We start from the raw sequence: 10,246 nt of genomic DNA on the forward strand, positions 1-10,246 counted from the left end.
TTTGACAATGGGCCCCAAGGTCTGATAGCTGAGCTCTGGTCCTTTACAATCAGATTGGAGGAGTTTAAGTTATAGTCAAGGACCTTAATTATAATGTAAAATGATGAGATTTCTGTACCTGACCTCTGCAGCTCCTTCCTGACATCCTGCTGGTGCTTAGAAGTATCTATGTACCTCTGGAAATTCCATCTCATAGCCTCAATAAGGCTGTAGGAGCACATAGGACATGACACAGAGATAAATTTCACCTCAATTTGTCCCTAACTTACCATATTTGCCATCTTTTCCCGTCTGTGAAATGTAAAGGTGCAGTCTAAGCCTGCGTAGCTCCTGTGCAAGGCGCTGCACTGGGTACTGGCAGGGTTCAGGGGAACCATCTCATCTATTAACAACTCAGTGCACGAACACATGGCCAAGGAGGACATACCTCCCTGTCAACCCAGCCCTTGAAAAGTGCTCTTTGGACTAGGAATAAGATTCATTGCCCCCATGAGGATGTTGAAAGAGGGAAGTGATCAGTAAGCAGGACCCCCAACGTGTGGAGGAGGCAGGGTGTAATCTGTGCATCTCCATTCAGGTTATCACCATGAGGAGACAAAGCACAGAGGGGAGACACTTCTTCAAGGGACAAGTGTTGACAGCCCGTTCTGTCAGCATGAGGTCAGTCACCCATTTGGGTCTAAAAACATGAACTTTGGTGGCAGTGCAGCAGTCCAGCATGGGCGCATTTCCTATGGAGTTATTTATTTCATTCTTCTCTCCTGTTTTCTTGATAAATTGGTGGGCCATTTAGGGTATCTTGTGAGCAGAAACAAGCAGCATCCTTCAGCCTAAATCTGAGGCCCCTGTAGCTCTCTTCCAGCCACCTAAATCACTCACAGGACTGAGCCCTCGAAGTCAAACTCCTTGTTGCACAGACACTTCTCTGTGCAGAAGACAAGGGCTTCTGGTGAACTCAGTGGTGGTGCCCCAAATCTTTGGGCAGTTCTGCTGTAACCTGCCAAAACAATCAGCTGTTTGTTCGTGGTTATCCCCCAAAAAGCATCCATCAGCAGGATGGCTGAAATCTCATCACTGTCTGTATAATGTGTCCTGTGATATAAATCGTTGCATATTTATGCACCTGTGTAAGGCAAATGCATATCTGTATTGTTGGAGAACCCAAATCTGCTCCCTAATGTCCGTTTTTTAAACAGCCCTTTAGCCACATCACTTTTCTCCTCGTTAGGTTAAGTCCCTGGAGGTGAAAAAGTCCTTCCCAAAATGGTTTTCACTCACTCACTCAGTTCAAAGTAAACATGCCTCTGGGACCATTATGTGTATCAGGTATCCCAGGCTTTGTTAAGAGCTTGCCTGTTAGGTAAATTCTGCTTCTCCTTCTCCTTGGAAGGAGAAGGTTAAAAATTAGAGATAGGCTCACCCAAGTAATGCAGAGCAGATTTACAGACAAATAGGAATAACAGATGAAATTCAGAGCAGTGCACACAAGTGACCCAAATCTCGGGGGGGTCTTGATCTGATGTAACTCTGGCTGCAATATGACACTGGTTTGACTTACGCCTGTCACTTGTAATCTCATTCATCACACACCTCATGGTGGCCAAGAGCCGACATTTTCACCAGCAGTCAGCAGAGCCAGCGCATAGAGCTGAGAGCCCAGAATGACAAGCACGAGCCTTTGCTAACAATGCACAAAGAGGAAATGTGCATCTATGGCACATCACAGAAAATCCTCGAGCCATATGCCCACATGTCACGGGTGTCAGCCAGCTGGACTTTCCTTGAGTCTCACCTCACATTACAACCACATCTACTTCTCAAAGGCAAGTTTGGCAGGACAATGACCACTCTGAATCAGCTCATCCAGGCTTCATCCACAACTGCTCCAAGGTCTGGACTGCATATGCAACCGGGAGATTCTCTCACTGCAGCCATTAGCTGTTCAGCTGATCTGAACTTGTCGGGGAGAATAAAGCAACCACCTGCTCTCAGTGACAAGAAAAGTAAAGTGAGATCAAACGCAAGCAGGAGGAGAGAATTTAAACCATGCAAGAGGTGGTTGCATGTCATTTCAGAAGTCACCTTTTCTCTTTGATCTGTGCTTAGGAAGTGGGCACCTCCTGGATTAGATGGTCATTAGAGAAGTGTGCCACCGGAGTCATCCCACCTTGAAGTCTCAAGTGTTTGCTTTCCCCAGGAATCCTCCTCCTACTTCCGCCACCATGTAAATCATTTGCCCTAAGATTTCCTTTAGAGAAGCCAATTCATACAGGTTAGGGAGCAGGAACCACATCCTCATTCACTGCGATGAAGCTGAGCCTGAGCCTTTATAACTGTATTATACACGCACAGGTAGGTCCTCTAGAGATCAGGGAGCTATTATAAAAGCTGCAAGGCACACAAAAAAAGCCCTGGCCCTGAAGAGCTTACAGTTGAAACACACGACACAAATAAGGGACTGACTTGAAGGATGTTAAAGACGAAGCACTCTGAGACAAAGCAAGCTACAGATCACACAGAAAATCTGTGGCAAAACTGGATAAATCCCACTTTGCTGAATCCTCACTTCTGCCCTTAACAGCTCCTTGGAGCACTGCCTGGGTTTTGTTAACAAAGTGTTTGTTTTAGCAGCATGCTTTGAGGGAATGAAAGATGGTGCCATTTTAATGTGGCAAGTGCACACAGCTACTTTCTAAAGGCTGAGATTTACAGCATGTGAATGCAGATATTCACCAACCCTGGCCATTCAATAAAATAAAACCCCTTGCATTTAGTTTGTTGATGCCTTTGGTGAGTGTTAACAAGAGGAAAAACCACGGGGGAGAGAGAGCCTGGTCTCAGGTTACCCCATAAATTGGTTAAGGTACAGAGAGGATTACAGTCCCAGAGCCATCCTAAGTATGGAGGTGTCATTACGGCAAAATCAAAGGTAACCATGGGGCTTGGCAGGTAACTGTCAACAGCCACGGGAAAGAGCCGGCCTGGGAAGGAGCTCCGCGTCAGGATGAAATTCAGTCACCTTTATTTTCATTTCAGGTGAGGGGTCAAGCAGAAAAGCTATCCCCGCCTTTATTTACAGTTTTCAAGGGAGCGGCTGATGAAGCGTTTAGAGGAAGAAGGATGAACCTGCTCGCCCTCACTCACGAGACCAGCCTGATGACAGACAGAGGATGCTGTAAATGGCACAGGAGCTGGGAAGAAGCCTTTTATGAATGAAACAGCAATGGTCCTAATGAAATCATTAACAGAACTCCCAGTGGCTTGAATGGGGTCAGGACTTCACCTGTAATATTTGCGGGGAGACCAAGGAAAATATCTTCCCATCAGGACACTTGCTTTCTGCAGCGCAGGAACTCGCTCCCAGTAGTGATAGCAACAGAGAACCCCACAAGCAGATTTCAAGGCATTTCTTCAGCTTTTTTCTTTTACATTTCTTCTCTCCATCCTACCTAGGCAACCAACTTGAATTCCTAGAAAACCACAATATGATAATTTTTTCCTTCTAGGCATGTTGAAAATTTGCTATAAAAAACTTAAGAGATTTTTGTATCTCTCTCAATGTCTTGTTGATGAATGAATAGAGCAGCTATAAATGGTTTTGTGTTGTCAAGTCAGGCTAGCTACATCCAGGGACTGTTCTTTGGCCCTAGCTCAAATCCACACAGCTCCCAGCACTGCCAGTAATAGACCGGTCCCATGAAAACTGCCCACTGAGAAGTTCATATCCTCTGAGCTGTGCCTGGGGATGGGAGAGTACTGCAAATCTCAAAGCATGGCTGGTCCACACTAATAATTTAACAGCATGGAATATTGCAGGTCACAGCTGAGCCCATGACAGGGTCCTGTCCAGTGCAGCAGTGGAAATGAAGCCAGTGTGTTGTGTACTGGGCACCCAGTGTTCTCCTATGCTGTTATCAGGTAAATGGAAGATGACTTGCACGGGAATTTTAAGACCCCACAGCTTCAAGCTGACCAGCACGGGGAGACAGAGGGTGATGAGATCCCACAGGAACACCACAAGGCACAGCTCCAGCTCCTCCATGGACTGTGGGGTGCAACAATCCAAGGAACCCAGTGCCTCCTGCCATTCCCAGAAATCCCCACACACAACAAAAGGTGGAATTTCTCCTTTTCCACTCAGCCATTGGAAAGCTTCCTTCACCCTTCCTCCTCTTCAAAGACCTAAACCCAACCAGCAGCCAGTTTTGCAAGGGTTAACAGCATGAAATGAATGTGGAGAGACAGTTCGGGACCATAATTACTTATTATTTTCAGGTAATATGCTTTATCTCCGACTAATCTCCTCATCTGGAGAAACACTCACAGCAGACAAGAGTCACTGAGGTTATCTCTGATGATGGGGCTCCACGGACTACTGGCTGCGAGGGACCGAGGAGAGGCCAAGGAGAGGACTTCAATTATGGCCTGAACTATGCTCTGGTAGCTGAAAGGCCATTGTTTAATCTACTAGAAATCATCTATTTTAGCAGATAAAGGGATTACTAGGGTTTTCTTTTCCCCAAGAACAGCATGTTATTCCAACTACTAATGGAACATTTGGTATTTAATTAAAGAAAAAGCACGGGGAGAAGCAACACAGGCATCAACATCACTTCTGGGGAAATTCAAATTGATTGTCACCCTTTGATGCTGCTCAATCACCTCTATCTCACTCACCCTTCCTACAACCCAGATTAAATCATCTGGTTCTCTCCATCCTGAACATTTTACTTTTTTTTTTAGGGATCCCATCCAAAACTTCGGAAGCACGCAATGAGAATTCACCACTCCACAGAAATCTCCTGACATGCAGAAAGCCAGATCACACATCAAGGGGAGAGTGTGGAAATTTGAATTGGATTTTGCCTCTTGTTCTGCATGCTGTCTGTCAGGGTTCTGCCTGCCTGACCCATTAGAGTGATCTGGTAGCATAGGTCCCATATTTGGAAACTCAAAGTGGCTTCATTGCTCAAGGATGAACTGGAACTGCTGCATGCATAAATCTACCCTTTGTCCCTTTTCCTTCCCAGTTCCCTTGCCTTTGCCACCTCCATTTTCAGAGAGTTTTGCCCTTTATTTTTTGTCCCACAGACTAATGACCATAGGGTACAGTTACAGGCCATTCTCAAGTGCTCCACTGTGTTCAGCAAATAAAGGCTCCTTTTCTTATGTCTTCCATGCCTTTAATCCACAGACTGCAGACCCAAAGGGTCTATGAGGGAATATTAAGGAGTAGCTGCTTACAGGTGTCAATGCAGTACCTAAGGGTCCACACCTCTGCTGAGAAAAATGTAAAACAACAATGAAATCAAAACAAAAATATACTCATTTCTCCTAGCATCTGGATCTTAATCCTCTTCCCTTTACCAGAATAAAGAACAGGGTACCTTGAACATGATTATCCAGCCAGCCAGCCAGCAGTAGTCTTCCTCATGCCTTTTGCACATCCTCCTTCTGACTGTCCCAGTTCTGGCATGCTCTCACAATCTGTGACATTTCATTGCAAAGAGCAGTTGTCTTTTTTTTTGTTTTGCCTTCCTGACCATTCATTTCTTTGCACACAAGCAAGGACAGGGACCTACTGAATAGCCTGATTTTTGCTTCCATCATTGTCTGTGTCTTTTCATTACTGTTGAAGTTGATCTACGCCTACATGCCAGCTACATCCTATTTCAGATCTCTGTGAGGATGTGCTGACCTGTGTGGTAAAATTTCTCAGATAAATGGGGCTGTCCATCTTGTCCACCCGGCTGCTACCTGTCTGTGCAGTTCTCTTCCTTTCTCCCTTTCCTCCTGGTCTTTGTCTGGCTCACACCAACGTTTGATCTACATCATTCATCGTGGGACACAGCAACCTGACTTGGCACATATGATGCACGAGCACCACCACTGAATATGTGATCATCCTCAGGTTTTTGACCTTTGACTTTGCCCAAAGTCTTTGGTGACTGTAACTCCATCCTTCACTTTCTATAGGCAGCTCCAGAAGTTATGTGAATTATCAAGTCACCCTGTCTGCTACCAGCCATTGTGTTGAACCAGTTGTTCAGCTTGTTCTTGACCAGGACTGCTGACCTCACCTCTTCATAATGTTTTTCAGCAGCTTCTTACACATATCATATAGCCTTAGGACACTCCACACACCTATTGCCACATACTGGGTCAAATGACTTTTGAAATTGTGCAACTGAAGAACTGAAGTGCTTCTTGATATCTCTGAACTCGCCAGTGACCTGCCTCTGGTTTTGCTGTAGTGTCCCTCTTACTTTGTGAAACTGAATCTACCTTCTGAATCCTCCAGCAAGGAACACAGTGAGGAATTTGCTTGGGTATCAGGAAACACACATAATTTGGAAGGTTCCTTGTGGGAATTCATTTAATAGGAGCACTTTTCCTTGTCTAAAGGATCTTTTCTTTCCTGATAGCATGCAGTTTCCAAGTTGAGTCAGTGATCCATGCTACAGCCCCATTGATCCATTCTCAGCCTCTCCGATTTCTTCAGTCTCCTGAACTTTCACAGAATTATAGAATCGTTTGGGTTGGAAAGGACCTTAAAGATCACCTAGTTTCAACCTCCCCCCTCCAGGGGAAGGGACACCTTCCACTAGACCAGGTTGCTCAAAGCCCAGTCCCACCTGGACTCGAACACTTCCAGGGATGGGGCATCCACAACTTCTCTGGGCAATCTGTGCCTGTGCATCATCACTCTCACAGTAAAGGATTTCTTCCTGATATCCAATCTAAATCTGTCATTTTTTGGTTTAAACCCTTGTCCTGGCACTGCATGCCCTTGTAAAAAGTCCCTCTCCACCTCTCTTGCAGGCTCCCTTCAGGTACTGAAAAGCCACAATAAGGTCACCTCAGAGCCTTCTTTTCTCCAGGCTGAACATTTCCAATTCTCTCAGCCTTCTTTGCACCTCTGCTAGCAAGATTCTTCTTGTCAATCTGCTTCTGAAGCGTTATAATCTCCCAAACACTGAGAATCTCTTTATCTCTTGATCAGTCATCTGTAAAAACTCTGGTGATATTTCACCCATCTCTTCAGCCTGTCCTTCTCTGAAAGCAGGGAGTGTACTCAGTATTAATGTTGGGGAGGATACACTAGTTCTTCTTCCTTAATGTTTAATATAAAAAGACCATCTTGATTTGGACTTCCACAAGAATGTTTTAATGCTGCCTTCTTTTAAACCAGTTCTCCTTGACTGCCCTTGCTATTTTCACTTTTGCTCTGCATATGCCTGCTCAGAGTATGTGTTTTCACCTATGTTTTCTGCTTAGCTCTGGCAGGTGAGAATGTCTTCCAACACCCAGGCTCAGTGGCTGCTTGCTTTCTCTCTCACCAAGCAGTGTTAAAAAACATTGTTGAGACAGGTGATGAGATTATGACTGCAGAAGACCACTGCTCCAAGGGAAACCCAGGGCTTGTTCTTCCTGTACTTGCTAATTTTGGTCTTCCTAAGTGCCAACCAGAGTTTTCAGCTCTGTTGTCTGTTAATTTTGCAGTTGCACTTCTTTTTGCTTATGTAGAGCCTCACGAAAGCCTGTAGGCACTCACCAGATCTACTCCTGGTTAGTATTGTCTTTGCCAGTGTTTGACATGTGCCAGTCACTCACAGACATCAGTCACTGGGCACATGAATGGTTCACTCCCAAGGTATGGCTTAGGCATGCCTTGACTGGCAGCAAAATCACCTGAAACTCTTTAAAGAAATCAAGGAAATTCTTCCTCCACATCTGTTATAGGAGCCCATACTTCTATAAGCATTAGAAAACCTGTTCCACAGCCTTGAATGGGAAGACTGATTTCTGTAAGGTGGCAAACCTTGAGTTTACCAGGGTTTTCTTTTTACAACTCTGATTCCTGCTGATGTCTCTCCTGCGTTTTGCATCACTGCCTCAAAACAAGGTTTTCCCACACAGCACTGCTCCCTTGTCTGTCCACCTGATTTTCAAATGCATACAGTATTATGCTGGCACATCTCTAACTGGCTCATTAGCAGTGAGATTTTACCCGAAGTGATCTCAGATTCCTGTTTCTGCTGGCTAAAGCTTCCATTAGAAGCAATCCCTCTGCTGAACCACGTCAGCAGACACCGAGTCACAGATGTCAGGTAGCACCTACATGGCCAAGAAGAGTGAACAGACCTTAAAATTTTCCTTCCAGCACACTTTATAGCTGACATGGCCCTGTGGGTCTCAGCATCTGTTGCTCTGCATTTTTTGCGTACTTCCCATGAGTGGGGTTTTGGCTTAGGAGATGAAAAAGTGCTCAGCCCTTCTCATAAGAGCCACACTTCCAAGAGAGGGCAATTCTAATTTAGGTATCACAGCAGTATCTAAATTTCCAGAATCACCTGCCAGACTGGGCAACAAACCCTGGACAGAAATATCACTGAACTTATCTGTACTGGGCAAAATTAATCACAGTGCAAAGACAGCAAAGCAACTGAAGAACACCTGAGTCTGGAGCAGGAGTATAGTCCAATGCTCAAGGCAGGCTGCTGGTAGGAAAATAGGAACATAGGAGATCACTGTGGACAGCTATCCCTGTGTGAGCTGCTGAATTGAGTCCTTTCTACCTGCCCTGCTTCAGATCTGGCCACTGATTCCTCTTCTGACTTTGTCCTTTATCCTCATGCTTCAGCCCTTGCACAGATATATATAGACAGCAAACAAGTCACCCATAATACTCCCTTCATGTAATTAATTAGAGTTCCTTGAGAAGCTTCAAGGCATAGCTGCATGTTGTACAGTGGTATCTGCTCACGAACATGGTTCCTACCAGTTTTATTTGATATAGCTCTTTTATTTGACTGATAATAAACAACTTCATCCTGTAACTTTACCCTGTATATGTGCCATCACAATTTCACACAACATCAATACAAAATTATAATTCCTTATTTCTACTCTTCATTCACCCAAAAAACACAGCAAGGAACAGCTGATAATTCATAAGAACTACAAAAAGGTTAAAAAAAATTATTAATTCCTGAGACAGACTCCCTCACCTCTTCAATCTCAGATATTTTTCCTGAATGTGTCCTTTTGCTTCTCCATATCAAAAGACACCCTGCCCCTTTGCTCTCTGTCCCCATGCAGAAGTAGCTCCATGTCAGTGAACTGTCTTCTTCATTATTTAGACTCCTAAACATTTGGTAGACAATGACTCTTTATTTTCCCCCAAAATTGGGGACAGAAACAGAATAATGAGACAATTTCCACAAAATTTCCCTGAAAAGAGACTCAAGGACTTGTTTTTCACAGTGGCATTCTGAGATATCTGTTTAATTGCACCATGGGGATTTCATATCACTTTGTAAAAATCCACCTCCAAGATGGCACTAATCAAATACTTTCAGAAATCAGTTACATCAAGAGTCACTTCCTCTTCCTGGAGAACAACAGCAAATTAATTTGACAAGGTCTATTTTCTGTGTACACACACTCATTGGCATCGATTCCATTGCCTTCCTCTAAGAATTCATTAATCAAGTTGTGCCCACTGTTTCTTGCCTTTAACAGTGACAGGCTGACAGTCCCCACCACCCAATCCCTTGCCCAATCTTTTCAAATAATGAGCCAATATCAGCTTTCTTAGTCCTCTAAAACCTTCCCAGTGTCCCAAAATGAAAAGTCGGCATCAATGACCCACATGATACTGGTTCAAAAAGTTCTGAAACTCTTGGCTGTGAATTACCCGGCCTGGCTGATCATAAAATATTTCATTTATGTGGTTGCTATTTAACATAATTCCTAGTTATTAAAGGAGCCCAAAATGCTCTTCCAACAGTACCTGATAGTAATACACTATCTGATTTCTCTCCCCCCGACAAACATGGAAAAGAAATACTAATTTAATACTCCTCCATTTCCTTGTGGTTGTGGTGATGACAGCTACTGCCTTTATCTACTAATAGTTCCAATTATTTTTTCCTTAGCTGACCATAAAATTATGTTTTTCTGTTTCCATTATTCATTCCAGGGCATAGTTGGCTCATTTGGACGAACTGAGACTGAAAGATACCGGCCTTTACTTTCTCCTGTAGGAGTAACCATTATAGGGCAACCAGCCCAGAGCACCAAGCTCCATTTGAAATATCTCATTACACATCAAAAACATGTAAAAAGCAAGAAGGTGATTTATTTCAACCCAGATGAGCTTCTTCCTTTAAGCAAGAGAGAAGAAGCCCCTTGCTTAACACTCCCCCCAGATAAGTCACCATCCAATAGTACCAAGCCAGGC

The sequence above is a fragment of the Chiroxiphia lanceolata genome, chromosome 4 (genome assembly GCF_009829145.1).
Source record: "Chiroxiphia lanceolata isolate bChiLan1 chromosome 4, bChiLan1.pri, whole genome shotgun sequence".
NCBI lineage: Eukaryota > Metazoa > Chordata > Aves > Passeriformes > Pipridae > Chiroxiphia > Chiroxiphia lanceolata.